At 37.3% G+C, this 24,484-nt stretch overlaps 1 protein-coding gene across 5 annotated transcripts in view; it reads right to left on the bottom strand.

The window, feature by feature from the left end:
- The window catches only part of BMPR1B (bone morphogenetic protein receptor type 1B), a 381,540-nt gene that overhangs the window by 300,710 nt on the left and 56,346 nt on the right, over positions 1 to 24,484 (bottom strand). For all 5 annotated transcript variants that reach the window (XR_006280595.1, XM_043512644.1, XM_038400136.2 and 2 more), the window contains exon 2: positions 11,878 to 11,948. The gene's annotated coding sequence lies outside the window, so the exon portion shown is untranslated. The remainder of the gene's footprint in view (positions 1 to 11,877; positions 11,949 to 24,484) is intronic.

Here is a 24,484-nt window from a genome sequence, read left to right as displayed (position 1 = left end):
AATAAGTGAAACTGGAAAATTCACACCCCAGCAGTGACCTAATTATTCCTAGTGACACTTCCTTAAATGGTGGGGGAGTCAAAGGCTTCTAAGAAAAGTGAGAAATGAAGCTTTGGAGAGTGTGACTGGAACTGAAAGGAGTGATAAGGAGGAAGTGAGGCTGAGGATAAGTTAACCACAGGAACAATTTACCAAGGGATGTGATAAATTCACCATCATTCTGAGTCTTTACATCATGACCAGATGTCTAATAGTTATGCTGTAGTTCAATAAATCGTTGGGTGAAATGCAGGAATATTTGGGTTAAATCTGTGGCTTGTGTTAATACAGGAGGTCACACTAGATAATCATGATGCCCCCAACGGGCCTTAAAATCTATTAATCTATTTCCTCATATCAAGCTCCTTTGGGAACCCTCCACAGGGAAAGAACAGAAGACCCAAGATTTCCATGATCATGGTCAATAGTATCAAAGGCTGGTATGGGTACACGCAGGGTGAACTGATTTAAATAAATTGACTTAAATCACCAATTTCAATCAGATTAGCAAGCAGGAAACCTTGATTTAAATAACAGTTTAATCATTTTGCATTTGTACTTTTTAGTTATTTTACTAAAGAAAGTTTCTTTCTCATGGGGTAAAAAGAAAAGGAGTATTTGTGGCACCTTGGAGACTAACAAATTTGTACTCCTTTTCTTTTTGCGAATACAGACTAACACGGCTGCTACTCTGAAATTCTCAAGGGGTGGCTCTCTCTCCGCTCCATCAAGTTAGCGCAAGAGAAAGCAACTGATGAAATTAAGATGTCTCTCTCTATTTCTATGTTCTTTCCTACAAAAACTTTGGTACATTGCAGAGGTTCTGTGTAATGCTCTACAGCTGGGTGATACAAGCTTTCTAAACAAACTGAAACACTAAAGTGACTTTACAGCCTTCATCTTCTTCTATACAGCCAGCGATACTTTTGTTAGCTGATGTACTGTTTATTTTTTCCATCAGACAAGCTAGCCTATGCATTGAGAGAGCCTATTTGTGATCACATCATAAACAGATTCTTCACATAACTCTTATGTAATCAGACTCATGTTTCTGGAGGATGATCAGTGGTGCACTGAAGGACTATTTTGTGAAAGCCTCCACTAGTGACAGCTACAAGAATAAAATGGTCCAGAGATAGAAAACCAAAAATCTTTGCTCAAAATTTAATGATTTGAGGGTCTGACACTCTAGTTCTTACTTGCACAATAAACCCCATTAACATCATACGCTGTACCAATGTACCGGCAAGCTTGTATAATGACAGCGAGAGTGCTGCTTAAGAGCTGCTGTTTCAGACCCTGAACAAAAAACACTTTAGAATTCTTGACAGGTTTCAGAGTAGCAGCCGTGTTAGTCTGTATTCGCAAAAATAAAAGGAGTACTTGTGGCACCTTAGAGACTAACAAATTTATTTGAGCATAAGCTTTCATCGGATGATGAAGTGAGCTGTAGCTCACGAAAGCTTATGCTCAAATAAATTTGTTAGTCTCTAAGGTGCCACAAGTACTCCTTTTAATTTTTAGAATTCTTGAGACTAACACAGTATGACCTGTGACAGGCAAAATTATTTAAAGTAAATATATTTATTGATATAGATATTTTGGATTGCAGCTTATAAAACTGAGGCATCTAAACACTGCCTCTTCTTTACCCCCAACTAATCCTGACCATGAAAAATGTGCTATAGAAAGAAAACTATTTTCTCCCAATATCACTTCATCTCTTCCTTTCCTAAATTAACCTTTGTCAACTCTACTTCCCATGAACACATATCTTTTCTTTAAATCCACTTCTTTTTAATATTCTATTCTGGAACATAGTTACTTTTGAACAAGCTTCACCAACCCCACATCAACCACAACACCCCACAAGTGGTGAGTAAAACATAGAAGAAATATAATTTAAAAGTGAGATATAGATTAAATGAAAGCAGAGGAGAAAACTTTTAACCCTTTGTTGCCAGGATTTGCTGATGTAAAATATTAATGCATCATGCATCCATTGTAATTCCCATCAGCCCTCAGAAATGAGGGCCTGATTCACTTTCCGTAGTGCTGAAGATGTTTAGTATCTTACAGATCTTGGCCAGCACCTCATAAAATTGAGTGTTCAGTTACTAAGACATTCTGTCGATAAAGTCTCTCGATTTAAACAGGTTTAGATAGTGAAACAATATAACTGAAGATTCACTGAACTCAATGAGAATTAAGGATGCCACAGATCATTCCTTTAGGCCTTGATTCAAAACCCACTGAAGTTAATGGAAGTCATACAACTGAATGCAATGATCAGGCCCTTAACCTTATCTGAAGATCCATTCACCCATCCTACACACTGTTATACAGCTGGCATTTTCCTGCCAACTTTATTATGTCACCTTGTAATTTACTGTGCTCAGTTTAATCTGATTGAACACTGGAGCATTTGATGAGTCCTGGTAATGAATGTTCATCCTGCTGTATGCAATGCACTCAGAGGTGGTGTAGATCGCTATCATTTTAAACAAGGTTTCCAAGTGTAATTTTGGCAGCTAAACAGGAGCATACATCACACTTGAAGTACCGCATAATCAGTTTAGTCTTTTTTTTAGCTTTGGGAATCAGATGTGAAAGTCCTCAAACAAGTCTGCTGCTCACCTGTCTCAGCTGACATTTTAATTATAGCTTTTAACTGTACACATAGGGAAAGCTGAATAGAAAAGACATTAAATAGAGAGAGACAAGGTGGGTGAGGTAGTATCTTTAACTGGACCAAAGTCTGTTGGTAAGAGAAAAACTTTCGAGCCACACAGAAGACCTGAAGAAGAGTTGTGTGTGGCTCGAAAGCTTGCCTCTCACCAACAGAAGCTGGTCCAATAAAAGATATTACTTCACCCACCTTGTCTACTAACCTGGAACCAACACAGCTACAACTACACTACAAAATAAATATATAGTCAGAGTCTTAAATTAAAGCAATTTTCTTACCTCTGCAGTAACGTACTTTTCATTAATTTCTTTTATTACTGCAACAGCAATCAGTAGTGTTAAATAGAACTGGAAAGAAAATCCCTTAAAATGAAATTAGCCTGGAGTAAAAAATTTGTGTATTGTCTAATGCTACTTTTCACATTTCTAGCTTTGTGTTAGAGAATGTACGGAAAGTAAGGATATTCAAAACTTTATGTGCATATCTTTCCATATTTTTTAAAATTGTTTATTTTATTTTTTAAATCTGTAACATTCTGTATTTATTTTGAAATTTTAAATTTTATATTACTTCAGCAACTTCAATTTTAAAATTAACAAGTTTTTTTCCAGGAAATAATATCACATATGTTATTTAGTTTCAGTAGGTGACATGATGGCTTCTGTTTATGGGTACTTTATTACTCTTATTGCCATTAGATTTGTTATTTGTTTGGGAATGATTACAACAAATCTGTAATTATTTAAATGCTAGTTACAGTTGAAAAGCCACTAAAATCCAAATGATAAGAAACATATATTACATCTGCTTTCCATAACAAAAACTCAACACTGGATAATGATTAAACATTAGTTCCTATTTATCTAATTCAGTGCTCCCAATATTCAAGCCCAATTTCTGAGCTTTACTGCTTATTAGAAAACAGTAAGTTTCCTTAGCGGCATACAACTTGATATTGAGAGAAGACTGCAAAATCCATGCTCCAGTGAAGTTTGCCCAAAGTAAAAGTAAAGAAAACGAAGTACTAATGCCAAAAAAAATGCAAAGAAGGCAAGCAAGAACTTGAAAAGTGGTTAAAACTTTACAACTACATTTTATGTGAAATGCTGAAGATAAAGAAACTCAAATAATTTGATGTCTGATTTAAAAAAAAACAACTTCACGTGAATAGGGTTGCCAACCCTTCAGGATTGCGCTGGAGTCTCCAGGAATTAAAGATTGATCTTTAATTAAAGATTATGTCATGTGATGAAACCTCCAGGAATATGTCCAACCAAAACTGGCAACCCTAAGTGTCAACCTTGTCTAACCAACGGAACTTATCTAAAGTCAGAACACTGACACAATAAGTATACATCACTTTGTACATGCCGCCGCAGAAATTAAAAGCAAAACCTTTTAGTTACTGAGATTGCAATAAATACACACACCACACCACAATCACTCGCCATAGCAAGAAAAACAGCAGCATACATCACTACAGTTTGTCTTCACAAACTAATCGGTACCAATATAAAATGTCTATGTTTGTTACAGGGTATGTTCTAAAGCCCGCTTCAGTCATTAGGTAGCTTTCCATTGACTTCAATGGGCTTTGAATTAACCACATAGAGAACATCACCCTCTCCTCCATGAAGTCCTCAGGTTTTGAGGGACCATTTAATACAGCAATCAATTTTTAAAAAATCTTATAAAAATGTACATAGGCACAGATATAAATTAAAGTAGAGTGTGAGTAACAAATGCTACTTTAACCAAGTTAGAAGCAGCTCTACAGGGCTAACCCTAACAAGGAGATTGGGATAGTGACCTGACAACCAAGCATCTTTATGGATGGAATGCACCTGCACAGAGGGTCAGTGCACCAAGGCCTATGCACCAAATAAGTCACACTGAAGCCCTCAAAAGGGGCTTCTCCTCAAGCCCCTAAGTCTACACTAGGTAAAGCTGTGCTTTTCAATGAAGCTGTAACAGCGTTATGTTTTGTGAAACCTGTGACCAGATACAATCTTAATAAAGTTGGCTAGAGAACTAACTAAAAAGCCTGAATATAACCAGTTTTTACTTAGGAACTGAGAATTTGTATTTCCTTTCTACATAAACCAATGGGAATTTGCCTAGGAAAGGACAAAGATTCAAATTTATAATCCTAATTTAGACTCCAATTTTCCATTCCGATAACTGACATTCTGCAATGCTTATACCCACTATTATACTACAGATTTTAAGAAAATTTTCTTGTCATATTATGGGCAAGAAACAGCCTGAAAATATCACCCACAACCACTTGCTACATGTTTTTTTAAGATTCATGCTGTATAACTACAGGCCAATTTTGTTGATTTGTTTTAAAAGTATAGGCCAAACTTTTCAAAGGGGCCTAACCAGAATCAAAGTCTCCAATTCCCATTAATTTTCAATGGGAGGTAGATACTCAGCTCCTTTAGGCCCCTTTGAAAATCTCAGTAATAAATCATTGTAATTTTAATCTGTGATATTAACATAGGCAGCATTTCAAGTCTAATTTTAGAAGAGGAAAAAGCAAAAAAGATCAGTAAAGACTAGTAGTTTAACACTGCCAATTCTGACAAAGAAAGGAAAAACAAAATAATATCATTTAACTAATAAAACATTCTTATAGCACCTGGATTCTGTGCTTCAGAAAATAAAAGCAAAGACTGCACTGAAAAGAAGAACAAATATGTAGTTTTAAATCAGAGTCTGCATAGTTAGCTCCACCAAATAAACTGTGTGAGGATCCCATTTTTGCAAGCTGATGCCTGTCACAAGAGAAAAAACAGTTATGTTTGTAATAAGGTAAATAAAGCTCTATTTAACAAACACCTTTGAAATATTTAAGAAACAAGGTATGCTAAAACTTCTGAATGCCAATTACATCCAACATAAAACTTAGTTAGCCTTTTCCACATAAAAAAAAATCTAATATACTATATTAAGTAAATATTAACTGTTCAATAAATGCTTAAACCTCTCAGAAAGCACAATATTTTGAGTGCTATTAGACACTAGCAATTACATGGTTACTGTTATTTTCCCAAAATAGTAATAAACTTCAGGTGCATTTTATAAAAGCTAAGAAGTTACCGGTCATTTAATTTTTGTCACTATCAAAAATAAATTCCTTCTGAAGTTATGCCAAAATGACTTAAAGAACATTGGTAGTCGTCATGCTGCACCCTGGCTATTTTATAATGAATTCATTCATTACAATGTAAACCTGATCATTCTCAAGAGTCCTTCATAGGTTGGTATGATAACTCATTCTGAATTTTTTTAAATCCATCTGTGTGTACACAGAATGTGTTGACCATATTTCTTTTGAACTCTGCCAACAATCTTCTACTCACTCTCACAAATGTTTCTGATATTTTAAATCAGGAAGAACTATACGATTCCTACCGCCCCCTCCCCCCACACTTTTAGAAATAAATGCCAAAAAATTTTAAAATTAAAAATAAAATAAAATAAATCTCAAATTTATATCAGGATTAGCCTCCTTGACCACTATCATAATGGTAACTAGCCTCCTAAAAGGGATATGACTTTGTTCTTGAATCATTACTTCTGAATAATTAATTTGTTCCTGGAATTTAAACTAAAGTCAACAGAAATATATACACAAACATATAATTGCTTACCCTTAATTTTAAAGAGGGCTGTGGCCACAAAGAAAGATACAGAGAGAGATTAAATTACTCAGAACACTTTGAATGACTTTTAAACAGATGTAGCTACATCTGTGTTTCACATTGGAATTTAGCCCGTTGCACAAACTACTACTGTTTCCTCAACACTTATTTGAATAATTGTGTCTCCACAAAATAAACAAGTTTGAGACTAAATTACTTATATGTCTGTTGGTAATAATTTTAAAATTAGCTTATTTTAATTAGCACTTGTGGGGTTAAAACATAACAAAATACCATAGCAAGTCTCCAGGTGAAATAAAAATCCGAAATGTCAACCGTGGGTTGGCTCATATACGTGAGACTTCAATTTTCCCGAATCGAACAATATGATCTCTAAGGAAGGCTTAGCCCTTGACTTGTTTCTCATAATGCTGTAAACAAGTATTCCCATTTTTCAGTCTCCTGAGATTCCTTTATTTATTCATCACAGCAACAAACTACACGTTATTTAAATAATTACATGAAAGAAGCATAAACCAGTAATAATCAGAATGTAAAATCTTGAAACACAGGCCAAGTCTTAATTTCCTAAGTTAAAATATTCCATTCATAATGCAGGGTTACACTTACGCAACAACACACACACATACAAGAATTTTGTTTATCTTGTGCTTTAGGGTTGCCAATATTTAAAGGTTCCAGTTCAAGAAAGCACTTACGCATGTGCTTAGGTACATACCTATTCGGGACAGCATGGACTTTTAAAAGCACGTGCTTCAGTCCCACTAACTTCAATGTATCTAGTTCTAAATTATGTCCTCCAAGAAGAAAAATCATCACATGGTCATAATACTTATGTTGTGACATCTTGATGTGGCACATCAGGCATTTGTGGGTAAGGCAGTTATGTTCCGAGGTAAGTTCCAGTGAATGCCAGTGATAAGGTACTCCCAATATAAAAGAATACTTGAGAAAGACAGTAATATAATACAAACATGCCAAAGTTCAGTAAAAATAGTCTCAATCAACTGAAGTCTTATTTCTCTTCTCTCTCTTGTTCAAGCCCTTCCACACATGCTTTTCAGTAGCTAATTCGCATTTTTCCAGCATTTTCCTGATAGTTCACTATCTTCCTCCATCTTCTCCTCCTCAACCTCCCTCTACCTCTTCCCCTCCCCCCACACACACTGATTGTCAATAATGTGTTTAGGAGCCATATCTGCACATGGTGTTCGATACAATGTTACAGTATTTAAGTCCACTCGAATTTGGCCTCTGGGTGGAAGCATTAAAAAAAATTAAACTTGCCTGCAAGTAGCAAAAAAAATATTGATAGAAATCTGCCCTTTTCATAGAGAGATATTACTATAATAAAATTTAGTCATTTGATAAATTGAGCTGACTTAATTTGCAGCTACTCCATCTCCAGCTAAAGTCTCCTTCCAAACCCCTTCCCCCAGACTGTACCATTTCTTACATACACTGTAATACAAAACTTCAGTTGAGGTAAATGGCTTTTACTTCATTTTGGAACTCAGTACTATAGTACTGCTATTCTGAAATAAATTTACTATCCATATAGATATGTCATATGCACTTCCAAAGTTATTCATGTCTATGACAGGTGGAAATAAATGACTTTTTTTAAGTATATATGGTTTTCTTTTTAAATGCCAAAATACTGTCTTACATATACACACAGTAGGTAAGTATTTCAAGTTGAACTAAAAATAACAACTGACACTTATTCCAGCAATGAAAGAAAGTGTACATAGTCTATTAACAAAATTGGGTTTTTATGATATTTATCACTGTTGCCAACCAAGGACACAATAATTGACGTTTGGATTTTATGCTCTTGTGATAACTGAATGAACTTATGTGAAACAAATAACTATGACTGATTAAACCCGGGAATATTCAACTGTTTTCTTTTTGGGTCTCACAGGTAGCCAAGTACTGGTGCTGCTCTTCACTACTCATCTGCAGAATGATTCATGCTAAAGTTATGTGTAACAGATTTCTTTTCTCTTTTTTCCACCCCATACACACCAGGAGTCTCAGAAGAATCTCAATTATATTAATATTTATATGACTATATTACAACAGGTCTGTAATAAAATATACAGGAAGCTTGTTATAAAATGACATGGGGTATGTCTATATAGTTGCCAACCCTCCAGGAATTAAAGATTAACCTTTAATTAAAGATAATGCCATGTGATAAAACCTCCAGGAATTCATCCCAACAAAAGTTGGCCACCCATCCCAGTAGACAGACACACAATAGCAGGGCTCAAGCTAGTGTGCTAAAAATAGCACTGTGGACACCGCAGCTTGGGCTGGAGCTCAGGATCTTGAGCTTGGGGGGAGAGGAGGGTCAGGTAGACTTGAGAGCCAGAGCCACAAAATCCACTCTGCTATTTTTGCCCGCTAACTTGAGCCCTGCTAGTGCGAGTCTGTCTAGCCAGGGTGGGAGGCTTGCTCCCATGGGGGCTTTGCAAGAGTTTGGAAGAATAGTTGTTAATCTGTTAGATCTAATAGTTATATGGGATCCTTTTACTGACAATAAACAAATACATTCTTCCCTCTCCAGTTGTTCCAGTGTGTCCTCCACTGGAGATGTTTCAACACAAGAAAATATTGATTCTCATGTTCTATTATAATCCATCCTGATGGGCATTTTATCCAGTCTCTTAAAACTAAGACCTTTCGTTAACAGAGTTATTTTAAAACACAGGATCATTTTCTCTTTTGAAATCTGGGTTGTTTGTGAGCCATCTGAATGGTACCAAGAGCAAAACTGTCTAAAAATTTCCTGCATGCATAACAAGTTCCTATACTCCACATCATTTTAAGAGATGTGTTTGGGTCAAAACTCCTCTCCACAGCACTAATCTTCAATGGGTATATGATTGTTTAGTACCAGATGCCACTGGTGTTAAGTTACAGCAGTCTAAGAGATACTCACACAAGAGCCAACACAGATTAGCTCACAGGATCAGAGAGTCATAATCAGAATAAAGGATATGTCTGGAGAGGAAGAAGGGACCTCTGCTCTACTCTGCTAATCTCATTGTACCTCCTTATTCCCCGAAATCCACATCTTTCCACTCAATTAGAATAATACATTATTATTAAGCCCCAATCATGTGTTCTACAATAACATGAATATAGAGACTGTCCCTGCCCCAAAGAGTTTTTGATTTAAAAGACTATCATGGAAGAGGAAGTTAGCACTCGATGATCAAAAGTAGGAGTTAAATTAAGACAGAACAGAATGTTGCTTTTGATTGAAAGTCTGTGGGTGTTTCTCCATCATTTAATGGCATCAAGGATGAGTTAACTTAATTTTTAGGAGCAGACTTTTTTGGAGGGATGGTGGGTTTTGTTTTGTTTTGTTTTTTAAATAATGACCTTTTATGGGAAATTTCCCCAATCCTGCAGCTGCTGCCACTGCCATTGTAAAAATTATTCTTACCAGAAAGGGTAAAACGTGCTACTTAGATGCTTGTGTTAACTCCCCTCTTTCAATCAGCTGGCGGGCATTAAAGTCAGTGGAGTTATGCCAATTTATCCGAGTTTAGGATTCAGGGTATATAAGGATATCCATGTGATACAATAATGATTCAAGGTTCTGTAGTGTAAGAATTGCCAACAATGATTACGTTACTTTACATTTGAGACAAATATAATCAACAAAAGAATAACTGACTAGTCTGAGTCTTTATTGACTGCACAATACTCTAGAGATTACAAAAGAACAATACTATGAATAATAAATGTATACAATCCCTATTCAAAATGCAACCACTAGAGTTGAAGATTGTTTAGTCAGCATCTTCTCATAGAGACAGCAAATACAAAAAATCAAAACATATAACTCTGGATTTTTTGGTTTTTATTAGCAAAGGAAATCAAAGTATCTCCATAGTACTGGAATGCAATTTATTGATTATGGCACTATTATTCTTTTTTGGTCTATTTGAAGGATTATCTAACCTCCCCATAAGTGTCTTGTTCCTTCTAAAAATAATACATTAAATTGTTTCCTCTAAAGTTGTTCTTAATATGCTGACAGAAATGGTGGACGTAAAGCCAAGTTTAACTATGTAGAGCGTATTTATAGTTTCAATTTTTCTCCATTTAACCTCTTTTAAAAAAAAGACACAGAAGTGCCAAGATATGCTTAGTGTAAATGTTATCCCTAAGGCATAAGAACTGCTCTCTCTGTGCATCACGTGGGGCGCATGACACTCCAAAGGGGAAAAGAAGAAAGCAGGAGCACTGCTTTACCCCTAACAGAGCAAACTGGGTGCACAAAGGAAAGTAAGCTGCACTCTCTGAAGTGTTACTTTCACTGTACATCTGGAACAGATCAGATCTACAATGCCCCCAATGGAGGCCTGTGCATTAAAAGGTGTAATTGAGTCCTGCACAGGTACGACACACATTAGACACATACAAATAATTTAGTACAATAGGGACCAAGTAGAGTTAGTATATTAGGTATCAGAATTTTAGATGTGTAATTTTAGTATTACGGTGTAAATAGGTACTTCGCTGCAGTAACAATCACATCATATACTCTAGCAAGTACATGCTATGGGCTCAATTAAATCCTGACTCAGGCAAAATTCCCATGTAGTTCAACATGAATTCCGCCAGAGTGAGACTAGATTTGGGCAATATTAGTTAATTTACAAATTACTACTGGCACCTTTTCATCAAGAAAACACAACAACTCTCTCCCCTGCACTAAACTAACACTTGAATGTATGACCTTACCGTCAGTAGGTTACAATGCTAAAGACTGAAAAACCACATTATTGCTATAGCAGGATTTCCCTCCTCCCCCTCAATTCACTATACTTAATTGACATTTTACGAGATAGCAATTTAATTTTGAGCATTTGGGGCTATATTTAAGTCAGACCAAGGAAGTACAATATCAATGTTTTGAATGAGTGGTAAAATATGTGTCTTAGTTTGCAAAACAAAGAATCAGCTTTTGATCTCAGGTACACCAGGGTATAAAAGTAATGTGCTATCATTCATTAATGCACCAAAAGACAAAGGACTGGTACATGTTTCTGTGCATTTTTTTAAGATACATCTTATAGGATATGGAATTCTAACTCAAGAGCTCTTACAGTCTGTGCAAATGTTTGATGAAGAGAACCACAGCTGAACAAGCCAATATTTTAAATTCAATGGAGTATGGAAAATGCCAGAAGTTATTAATCATGTTACAAATTGATATCCACTTTGTCATGTTGATCTACACCTCCTTTCTTATCTCCAGGGGTTTTACTGATACCTATGGTAGAAGTACACATTCCATTCATTATACAAATTGTGTTATCACATACTTCACTTTAACTTACTGTTAAAGCACAAAGTTAAAAAACCTCACATCACATATCTCCATTGACAAACGTACCATAAACTCATAATAATGAATATTATTTTTATCTTTACCAATAGATGTTGTCTTACCTTTATCAAGTTAACCTGAAATGTCCCTTTCTCCTATTCAGCCCCCAGGAACAAAAGAAGTGAACTCCACCCTACGAACAAAGAAAAATTTAAAAGTGATTGGCACTGTGCTGAAAGTAGTAATTATATTACTACCATTAAAAGAAGACTCTGTACCAGCGTGTCAAGCGTATGGCCCACTGGTCAGATGCGGCCTACAGAACAGTTTCATCTGGATTCCCGTGAATCTTTGGGCTTGTCTACACAACTCTGGAGTCTCCACTACAGGTGTGTTGGGCTCTAGCTCCCCGGCTAGTCTGCAGTAATGTAGCCTCTGTTTGAAACAAGACTACATCATTGTGCTCTAAGGAACATTTCTGTCCACACAGGGGAATAAGGGGGAGTCCACACTGGAACACTACAAATCACAAGGTAGTCATTAGGCCCACCATATGAAAATTGTTTGACACCCCCCTCCCACCCCCATCCTGTAGTGTCTTCTTGTAGCCATGTAAAACTATAATGTCACCTGCAGGAGAATCTAAGGACTATGCATGGCTAGTTACAGTAGAACCTCAGAGTTACAAACACCAGAGTTACGAACTGACCAGTCAACCACACACCTAATTTGAAACTGGAAGTACCCAGTCAGGCAGAAGGAGAGAGAAAAAAACAAAAAAAAACAAAATATAGTACAGTACTGTATTAAACATAAACTATGAAAACAGTAAAGGTAAAGCAGAATTTTCTTGTGCCTAATAAAATTTCAAAGTATTAAGTCAATGTTCAGTTGTAAACTTTTGAAAGAACAACCATAACATTTTGTTCAGAGTTACAAACATTTCAGAGTTATGAACAAGCTCTATTCCCAAGGTGTTAGTAATTCTGAAGTTTAACTGTAAATAGTCAGTACAGTATTTCAAATGTGACACTTGAGGACTAGCGTTTGATAAAATGAAGCACATGGATGGCAAAATATTTAGCAATACTATATCAATTACAGGAGGGAAATATTTACATTTTGCAATTTATGCTTATTATCTCATCTTCCAAGACAGCTTGGCAGAATGCACGCATTGCAACTCATCCGGTATTCTTTGAATGGATGAGTATTCCTTCATGCCTCAGCCCCCACAAGTCCAGAGTAAATCAGCATATAGGTCATTAAATTGATTTCTTTAGCACTGATAATTCACAAGGTTTACAAACCAAAGCCTTCTCTGGCTCTCATGATGGCAGAACCGCACAGACCTGACTGGGAGCTGGATCAGACATGTATAGCAGCACAGGTCGTCAATCCCAGACAGCTGTCTGGTCATTATATGTATACTTCTTAAGCTACAATTTGGTCCAAAATCTGTCTAGAGTGATACATACTACTTCCTCTCCAATTAATCACCAACAAAACACAGACGTTGGTTCAGGACTATAGCCTCACAAGATAATTATGACAGAACATTACCAGTGCTTAATTTGTAGTGAAAGAAGTGCCAGGGCTCACACAATTTCTTTTTTTACTTTCATGACCGACACAGCAAGCCCAGAGGTGCTGAGCTATGAACTGCCAAGTGGAGAGGTGCCCTGGCAAGCCCTGGCACAAATTAAGCACCGAGTATTACTAGAACTACTGTTGGCATTAGAGTAGAGCCAAGAGGCCCTAATCAGACCCTGGCCCCAAACACATAGTACATTGTATGAGGCAGTTAGTGCCCCCCAAGAACGTACAAAACACAAGGCAGTTAGTGCAACAAAGAGCATACAGTTTACATTAAGACTGGATGTGACATGGAAGTGTAACAAAATGGAGGGAGTTGCAGAAGGTGGCCAAAGGTAACAATGTAGTTACAGAGGCTCACTAAATCAGATTTAAAAAGAAATGCAATGTAAATAAAACAGGAGATATTAATATCAATAGTCCCTGCTGGCTACCAGCCTAGCCATTATCAGTTGGCAGTTTACCATAGGCCTCCTGCCAGAAGTAGGTTTTGAGAAAGGATCTGAAGAAGGATAGAGAAGTGGATATACAGATGCATTTGCGGACTAGTTGCCCCTTGTGTGTGGAGTCGTGAAAGAAAATGTGAAGTGGGAAAAATGAACAAATAAGCAATTTAGACTAGCATCATTGGTGAAGTTGAGTCAATGACAAGACTAAAAAGGGGACGACATAGTCAGAGCCACAGGCCAGAAATATTTTAGTAGCAGCATTTTGAGAATGCACCTGAAATTGGTAACATGGATGTGAGGAAGGTCAAAATGGAGAAGGAATTTCTGCACAAGAAAAAGAAAAAGGCTACATCTCGAAAATGTTACAGAGGAAGCAGAAGCAAGATCTGGATATGGCTCTGGATGCATGGGCTAAAGTGAGGACAAACTTGAAGAGAACACCCACGTTTATAGACCTGAGTGGATGATAATGTTGCCAACAGTAACAGAGAGAAGAGAGAGAGAGGACAAGATAAGGAGGTAACTTTTGGCCCTGCTAAATGTACTTTTCTGCAAGGGGTGTCAGAGGCAGGATGAGTTGCAGGTGTGAATGGAGGGAGTCAGACCAGGAGAGGAAAGACAGATTTGAGAGGCATCAACATAAAGATGGTACCTGGAGGCGAGTGAGCAATGAGATCACCTAAAGAAATACAGCAGAGAGATAGCAGGATGAAGCCAAGGATGGAGCCCTGCAGGTGCCACAAAGAAAGTGAAAGAGGGGAAGAGGATTCACTAAACAGAATTCTGAAGAACAGACACCAAAGTAGGAAGAAAACAAGGAAAAGAGGGACTCAAGAAAGTCAGAGGAAAATATTTTAAGAATTAGGGGGAAGGTCAACAGTATCAAAAGCCGCAGAGAGATCAAGGAAGATGAGAATGGAAAAGTGTTCTGAGAATGGATTAGAAGTCTGTAAAAAGGCTACTAGAGACCTCAGCAAGAGCATTACCAGAGGACTGGAGAGAGAGTGAAAAACAGTTTGAAGAGTATCAAGGACAAAGTTGGAAAAGGATGGACCAGTCAATGAGTTTATAAATGAGAGGAGGGAGATGGAGTGGTAATTTCAGTGAGAGGGTAGGATGAAGGGAGGAGGGATTCTGGATGGAGAAACCAAAGCATGCTTGTATTCTGAGGAGAAGCATCTTGATGAGAGCATGAGGGTATGAAGAAAAGGAAGTAGAATATGGCAGAAAGAGAGATCATGAGGGTCAGTAAAACCAAGGTTTTTACTTCTTTTGATTCATATAAAACTGTTTCCCGAACCACTACAGTATTGCCTTAGAAGCTGACATCACTCATTTAGCCTCTCTAAACGCTTTCACAATGCCCACTGCTTATCTTATCTGAAGTAGTGCTGCACATATCAACATACATTCAAAGCCTGGGGATTGGTTCTCCCTCATTTCCGCCCCAAACATCAACCAAATATTTATCACCTCCTTCATAATATTGAAACAGCCAGCACTACCACAAAGGACATGGAAAGAAGTGGCTTTCTGATAATCACTTGATTCAAACAGCATGTCCTTGGTTTTAAAACTGCGTGTTTTGAAGTCTGAGTTTATCAGTTGGACACCAAGCAGCTGTTCTATTACATTGTTCAGAAGAAGAAATTAACTTTGTCAGAGTTGGGGGCTGGGAGAGCAAAGGATAAAAATCTAGCTAACATCTATGGTTATAAAATATCTGACACTATCATCATCTTTATACAGAAATTCTGAAGTGTTGCAACTGGTTTATAGCCCATACAGCTAATCCTCAGTGCCCCATAACTGGTTTCCATACCCTAGTTTATGTAATTTAAAGAAAAACACCACCCATTTGGCTCATGACAGCTATCTGCAAATTAAATGAAAAAACCCTTCTTTTCCTTAAGTGGAGAAAATAAACTGCTGAAATGAGTTTGAAAGGTTTTTTTTTTTAATTAATACAGTCACCCACTGATGGCAAGTGTATCTTGCTAGAAAGTGACCTCATTTTGTGATTGTAGCAGTCTGGTAGGCCTGTATTTGAGGCTGTAAAATGGCTTCCAGCCTCTCTTAACAATCAGAAGAATAACTAATGACCTACATTTTCAAAACTTACTAGAAGTTTTGAGTGCCTTGATGTTGGGGTTTGAACCTAACTAAAGAGCCTGATTTTCAGAGTTGGTGTTCAATACTTTCTGAAAAGAAAAAAAGAAAAAAAATCAAGCCTTTTAGCAAGACTTTCAAGTTTGGCACCAACATCCCTAGCCCCTTATGAAAATTTAGGCCTAACATGCTGAAACATCTAGGTGTATTATTATTAAACTGCCACAGCTTTTACAGTTGTATTTAGATTTATTCACTCTGTGAACATTTTACATCCTAAGTGTGTTAGCTGGTTTTAAAACAAATTTGTAACACACACCTTAAAAAGGAACCTTCAGCAGCACCAACAAAGCCTTCTCATGCTGGAAAAGCTCCATTAAAATCTCCTTTGCAGCTTCTCACAAACTCTCTCCCAGTGACACTTTAGTCTCTCCCCACTACTGAGCTTGTGTGTATCTTGCAACATGATCTAAACAATGTCAAATCCAGGCTCTGGTGAACCAAGACATGAAATGAATTTCCTTATCTTCTTGAGAACACTTGGCTGAGTCCCCCATGATTATATAAAGGATCACGCTCACAATTATCTCAACAGAGAGGATCCAATCATTTAGGGCTATGACCCTACGAGTTACAAGTTAAGAAGAAGATAAATGAAGGTGCAACACCTTTAGGACAAAACAACATTTTGTAAGAATATAATAAAAACAATGTATGGTAGATTAGAGTTTTCAGTTTGTAAGGGAAACTACTGCTCTTTGGGCTGAACAGTAACCTCCAATGCTCAATAAAGATCTCAACTCCAAGAAGTATAATATGCATGCCCTGGGCCAAACGTACCTGTTCATGGAAAACTTGCAAGACAATGGGGTAGAAGAACAGCAGTACTCCCAAAAATCCCATGAGATCCAACTCAGTTACTGCTGCATTCTGACCTCAGCCAGGAGTGGGCAGCAGCCACTCAGAAGAGACAGACGGTGCAAACTTCAAGTTACACAGAGCCTGCTACCAATTCTGCAGATATTTGCAGTGAAGGTCTTTAGGCAGCCACTCCACACTGTTTCCCTACTCCTTCCTACCAGCACAGCACACCAAACAGCCATGGATCTCCCTGCATGCAGGTGTTCTTGCATACCCCACCCTCCCTCCCCAGAAAAGAAGGCAGGAGACATGGAGCTGAAGTAATTGTTTACATTAGCAGTGTAATTTCCATAGATTTCTCCGGAGGAATTTAAACTGAGTTACTTAGGAGGCATAATGCCGAGAGAGCGACAGCTCCCCAGCTTCACCTTCCTCACATGGGACTCCAATCATGTGTTACTCATGCACAACGTGTCTCCACAGCTCATGAGAAGGAAGAAATTTGCAATACAAATTACAATGCCCCTCCCCCGCTTCCACTTTTCCCGGGGTCTTCCTGCACCTTGCTTTGCTCCCCTCGGCAGTGCAGAATTCGGCAGCTGGCATGATGCATGTATGCATTAGACGAGAACATTCACAATGGACACACTGTTATGGGCGGGGCGTGTTTCAAGCTTTAAGAAATGATATCACAACGCATAAGTGGTGGGACTAAGCCGACTATGAGTTAGGTCTCAAGTCATCTCTAATGAACGCAAATAAATCCACTGTGAACACTCAATCTGTTGTATGTTTCTTTAAACAACCCCGGTTTAGCTATTTATCTTCAAACAAATACAGTTGAAACTTGTTTTCCACCTAAAAAAAATACAAACCTTGGCAGCAGAGCGTTGGAAGGAAATGAAAAACTATAGATTGTTCTTGATACAGGCTGGTGATTTTAAAGAGGGTTGAAATAAAAAGTTTTATATGAAGTGAGGGTTCAGACACACTATTTCATCACTTTCAAAGTTAATAAGATCAAAATGAATTCCTCAAGCAGAATTTATCCCTACTGTATTAGCATAAAATTATGTGAACAATTATGTATATACTGCAAAAATCAAGATAGACGAGAGCAGTGGCTTTATTGTGTTATCTTTCTTTCCCCTGACATTGGGTATTCCAGATAGGGGCTTTCAAAATAGGTAGCTTCTAAAGAACTTACACACTTTTTATTTTATTGTGTAGTCCCCCCATTACTATCCCTATCACACTCTATGTAGGGAAATCTGTCAGGATCCTGCATCTTTGGTTTTGGTAAGATTCTTGTTGTCAGGCACCTCACATAAGTATTTACGTCAAGATGCATACATTTCACCCTGGATTTCACAAATGGATCAGGTGGATGCTAAAGGAACACTCCTTCACTCCCTCTACTCCTCCAAAAGCCAAACAACTCATAGAAGAAGCAATGTTTCTGTGCCCAGAAAGGGCAGCACAATGTACATTGTGCTTTACTGATCATTTTATTTTAGTAGACTGTTGGGTTCTGGCAGCCACATTTCAGGCCAATATCAGTACATAACATACAGAGAAGGGTTTGTATGGCCACAATGGAAGAAGCTAAAGAGGTCACTGGCTATAAGAACTTGAGCTAAATTCAATCACTATTTATTGTAAATTGCATATAAAACACTCACATCCCTGAGTGTTTTATATGCAATTTATCATTCCCTTAAATCTCCCCTGAAGAATAGAGACAGAAACTTAAAATTTAACACTGGCTGACAGAGCCTAGGACCTAGTGTAAACTGACACAGGTACACCAAAAAGTTGGGAAAAAATGTACTTAATCATTAAAATGTTCTGTTTCAAGAGATAAGGAAGCTAATTTCTGCCACAGGTTAATATTTATTGTGTATTTAATTTGCTATATTTTTCAGTGCAGTTGAATAGTATTTTCATGATTTTCTTACTCCATTTTTCGCAACATGTCTTCCAAAAGGATTCCATCCATTTAAAAAGCGTGTGTTGCGAGGCAGAGTACAGGATCAAAGACTCTTCAGCTAATAACAGAAAGTTATCAGGCTTTCAAGGGAAATGCTGAGAAAGAGGCAAAGGTTGGAACCATTACAGAGATAGCTTTAAAATAATTAAACAAGTTATTTGGAATCAGTAGTACTTAGTCTATTGAGAAAATGAATAGAATCCGTCAGGAAACTTCTTGAAGTGAGGCAAATTACAGAAAAGTGCTACAACATGAGGAAGATGAAATTTCATTTCATGTCTCTTTTGCAAGGCAAAGAGACTTTGTCCTTACTGAGAAGATTTGTAAGAAAAAATAACTATATGTATACAAATACTTAGCATGTGGATTTCTGTGGGGTCACGTTACCTTTCAGAAAAGCGTAACTCAGTTTTTAAACAGTGGTTTGGATACTGTTTCTTTCTAGGACACAAAGCTATGATGATTTGAATACATTGTGAATTGTCAGCATGTGTGTGTTCCAGAGAAAGGAAAAAATTATATTCTGCGCAAGGAACTGAAGCAGGCAAGTGCTTCTAATTAAGGACCAACAAGCTGCTTCAGTTAAAGAATTTCAGCTGAAACTGAATCAATGCATTCATTCCTGTGAGATTAGCTATTCTCACAGGAAGGACAATGGGATTTCATCATGCTATGGTGCAACCTGGGACACACGCTTCAGAGCACCTTTTTAAGTTTTAAAGTGGCAGAACCAGGCCCACTGAGAGAAATCTGGGGCCCTTGTACATCTTGCTCGTTGAGGCCCACCCCTCCTATTTCACTTTATTTACATAGATGTTAGATCGGGGGGGGGGGGAGCCCTGAGATCTGGATCCCAGTACAACTGCCCCCCCCACCTTTTACTCCCAAGGCAGATCAGAGGGTCTCAGGATTATGTGATTCTGGAATATGTAGGTACTAAAATTAACAGCGGATTTTTGGGAAGGAGGGAAGTACTTCTGTGGGTGAAGCCTCCCCCAGCCCTTCTCTCTCTTTCTCACTCACACTATTTTTCTGCATGTATTACTCTATTCCATTCAGGCACTCACAAACTGAGCCTTTTCTGATCTCAACTGAATTTCATTTCCCCCTCACCGGATTAGAGTGATAAGTACCCATTTTAATATCCAATATGAAATATGAACCTTTTGTTTTCAACTGAAATCCACTGAAAATAAGAGCTCAGACTGCTTTGTGGAATAATAAAATACAATACTCTCTAATAGAAGAGAAGAAAGATTTAGAACTGGGGAAAAACAAATGCATCTCAGACAGTATGTAATAACTGTAGTTGTGTTTTTTTTTTTAATGGCAAATGTAATTTCATTTTTAAGAACTACTTAAGTTGTAATGTGTGATTCTATATTGAATAGTGACTCTTTAAATGGCACTGTAGGAATCCATGTTTATTTTATTTCATGGTAATTCCAAGATCATCTTTGCAAATAAGATGACTAGGGTTTCCCCCCACCCCAATTGCAATGCATACAAATCCTTGGATACAGGTCAAGCAGTGTTCTTTTGGTTTAGTGCATCTCATAAACAGTAGCTCTGGGCCATTTAGGATGAATGAAAAGTCTGATGAATATGCATCTGAGGTTTAATCATCTGTATACCTAAATTCTCCATTTGGAATTTACACTAGTTAATAATCCTGTTGATGAAGCATAAATCAGAACAGAATCTAGCTGTGTTGTCTCTGAGTAATATTATGTATCATATCTGATTACTTTAGTGAAATACACTTAAACTAACCACATAAGATTCTGAATACTAAGAGGCAGTAGACTGGAAAAAATATCAACTACCTATTTACCCAGACCCCCATTTCTGACTTTTAGGATGAATGACCAATTCAAGGATGCGAAAAAGAAAAAGCCAAAGGAAAAAGACAGCAATGAAATCAGTACCTTCAAGACCAAGGAGACACAATGATACAAGAAAGATCTCAATCTCTCCTGATTTTCTAGGGCATCTTCACTAGCAGAGGATGGAGCACTGCATATTGTTTTCTGTGTATTGCTTCATGCACTTTAACAGACTATTAGACCTTCTGCTGGGCAGTTAAGACCAGAAAGCTCTTATTCTGGAAAGAAGAACACCTATCTGATGGCCCACAGACTCAGATCCTGTTGGACATAAGAGGAAAAAAGTGCTAGTAAGAGCAAAGAGAACTGCAACATCCAGAGTGCTACAAGTCTTCACTCTGCAGTTGTTACAAGGACAAAAAAACAGGGAGGGTTGGTACCAACCTGGTCTTCAGGGGCTGAATTTAGATACTAAGGAAAAAATTTGCATTAAAATGCCTATGTAATCAAAGAGGATGTGGCTATTTCCTCTAGGAGCTCTGGAATGGCAAGTGAATATTTACATGAGAAAGTGATTTTATTCATTTTAGTTAATGTATCTTAATTTTTGAAATAACTTTTTCTTCTTTCCTAACTTTAGAAGAAACAACTGACTACAAGATCAAAATCTAGTTTCACCAGACTATAAAACTTGAAACACACACACATACACACAATTACCTTACAGTAACTAGGCTCTTCAAGATGGTTTCTTGCAGGTACAATCCCAATTGCTGGTCAAAAATTCCAATCTCATGTGCATGAGGCACATTGCCCCAAAAGTGGAATGCACATGGGCAAAGACTCAAAGAGCCACCATAAATTCTCCTCCTCACCCAATCCTTAGAGTTAAGCCTCTCTAACCTAATGACACCAGTTTTACATAAGTATTTCCCTGCATAAAAAGTATCTCAATAGGAATAACTTCTTAGCTTAAGTCTCCTTGAACTAATTCTTGACACAGTGAGCCAAGACTGCAACACATTGGTCCTCCAAGCCCCAGCCCCACTTCAGTGTGTCTCTTTCTCCCTTAGGTAGGGAGTCATTCCCCCGCCCTCCTTTCCAGAGCTGGGTCCCAATTCAATCACCACTTTCCAGGTTTTACCTGGCTGGATGGAGCAGAGTCTTCAGGCTCTTCCTCCCTCTTGTCTTAGCAGGCTTTTCCCAGTCCTCCCAGCTGGGCCAACTCATCTACTTTTCCCTGCCTTTCCTCAGTCCCTGCCACAATTTCCTAACCTTCACCCCTCTCTTCAGCTTCCTGCTGCCCTTTATTGGGGAATCAGCTATCCTCCATCAGACCCCATTGTAACAGAAGGTAATTTGTGGATTGAGCCCTACCGAGAGAGACAAACATACCTCTCCTCCTACCATTCAAGGTTTATTTCAGGGTTTGAAGGTTCCTGAATGTTAAGGGCTCCAGACAAAATAATGATAATTACAAGTCAATTAAAATATATTGAAATTGTTTATAGATTGGGAAGGTTTAGAATCAAGTGTTATCCCACTAAAGTTTTTCATGGGCATGAGCAGTGTATAATATTTCAGCTAAGCAAGCTGGGGTCAAAAGCTCAATACATGTGTGCAGCTCTTGCTCATCAGACAAAGGTTACAAAAAATGACCTATGCAAAACTTCCTGCCTCCTGATGTTTTTTTTGCCAGTTTCCATTCCAAAGGTTTTCCATATAGTTGGAATTCTGCCCATGATCTCCATATCCCCAAAGAAATACTCTTTCCAGATGAGTTCCCCAGAACAGAACTGTGTTTCTTAGAAGGCAAAGGGATATTTATAAAAAGTACAACATCCTGAAGGGTGCACCAGTTGCCTAATATATAATTATTCTATAATTTGACATGAAAGTCTGGTAGCCATTTACAAACCTTATGAAGAGGCACCAATGTTCATACTCTAAGGCTGTTGGATGCTAAAGGGTGAACATTTAATTCTTTCAAATAAAGGGGGTTCTCTGTTAGATTTCTTCTTCATTTTGTCTCAGTTCAGATTTTAATTTTTTAAATAAAATCTAAGTTAATTTAAAACCTTTGAAGTTTTACCCAGCTTTTTTTTTTAAATGTGACATTCTAATGCCCTCTAATAAACATGCAGAATGGTCCAATAATAGAGTGGTTCCTTTTCTAGATGTTTTATTATATTTGTTGATGTTAATGATTTGCTAGTTTTATTCCCTTTCAAATACAACCTACTTGTTTCTCAAAGTTCTTTAGAAAAAGCACTCAACTGACCTCAGGCATTAGTCTGAAAAATGCATTTTGACACAAAGATGAAAGAAAAGATAATTTAGTATATTATTTACCAATTGAAGGGTCACACCTCAATACATGCAGCTGTGCCCATAAGCTCACATCCATCTCACTATAGCTCAACCACACAGATACACACCCTTCAGCAAAGTAACACCCCTCTGAATGAAAAATGCTGTTTAGTTTTGCTCAGGTTCCAATTTTACTGATCTCTCTTTATACAAACGCTACTTCTCAAATTACCTAATCTATGCTTTGTATAAGTAGAACTGCATTGTACACAAATGGCAAAACCAGGCTTTCTTAAAATGAAGTTTTATAATATTAAACTCAAATTATAAACAAAACAAAGGGATGCAACTTTGTGTCCTCACGTTGCACAGCCATACATCCTGTTAATGCAGATGGATTCTAATCAAGCATGTATATCAAGAGAAGACTATTTTTTTCAAAACAATGTAACTATAATTGAAATAGAATGTTGTATCTGAAGAGTTGATTTACACAAATTAATATTAGAAAACTACTTTTAAGGGGAGATTGCCAAAGGGATGAGTGGGTTTCAGAGGAAATGGATTTAAATCACCATTTTAAATCATGATTTTAATCAGCAAGCAGGAAATCTTGATTTAAATAATCTTATTTTGCATTTGTACTTTTTAGCTATTTTCCTAAAGAAAGGTTCTCTCTCATTGTGTGGAAACCATCAAAACACACTGATATGGAACCAAATATAGCCTTTGCCTAAATTCAGTACTAGTTTTTTATTAACTCAAAGGATACATGTTTATAGATATAGTGTATTCAATATCGATACTTACATAATTAAATAATATACTTAAGTGCAGCACCATGACATGGTGACATATTTATAAAGCTCAAGGTGACTTCAAAAGTTAGAGATGTTTTCCCCAATTCTGTGTGTAATTAAAAAAATCACACCATTTAAACTCACTAAAATTTGAGGCATTTTCATTGATGAGTCTATTAGATTTGTTTAAATGATTTTAATAGCTTGTAGTAAGTTTAGGTGTTAAAAGTTTTCATAATTTCAACTTTAATTTTAAAAAGAAAAATGTAACATTGTTTTTTTTAAAAAATCATAGGATTAAAAGGGAGAGCAAGGGCCATGTAGCCTAACCCCCTGCCAGGATGCAGATTGTGTCTAAACCATCCAAGACAGATGGCTATCCCAACCTCCTTTTGAAAACCTCCAGTGAAGGAGCTTCCAAACCATTAGATGTGTATCCACACTAATGGGAGTTAGGCACCCATTTGTCACTCGCTTTCAATAAGAGTTGGGTGACTAACGTCCCTTTATGGTTTTGACTTTTTTCTTCTTTAGTATGGAAACTGAAAACAGTTTAAGATATTGACACAAATACTGGCTCTGTTTCCTTTGTGCTGCCCTGGCACCAATGCCAGCTGGTGGATTTAAAACCTAAGTCGGGGCGCACACACAATATTTGGACCTACAAGGGTTGTCAAATAGAATTCTGATCTCTTAATTCCCAGTCCTTTGTCTTAACCACCAAACCATTATTGGTCTTATGTCTAGATGACAGGAAACAACTGGAAATTGGGAGTCCCACACTGACT

This window comes from Dermochelys coriacea, chromosome 4 (assembly GCF_009764565.3).
Source record: "Dermochelys coriacea isolate rDerCor1 chromosome 4, rDerCor1.pri.v4, whole genome shotgun sequence".
Taxonomy (NCBI): domain Eukaryota; kingdom Metazoa; phylum Chordata; order Testudines; family Dermochelyidae; genus Dermochelys; species Dermochelys coriacea.
The sequence above is the reverse complement of the archived record's forward strand: the minus strand, read 5'-3'. Positions and strand labels throughout refer to the sequence as shown.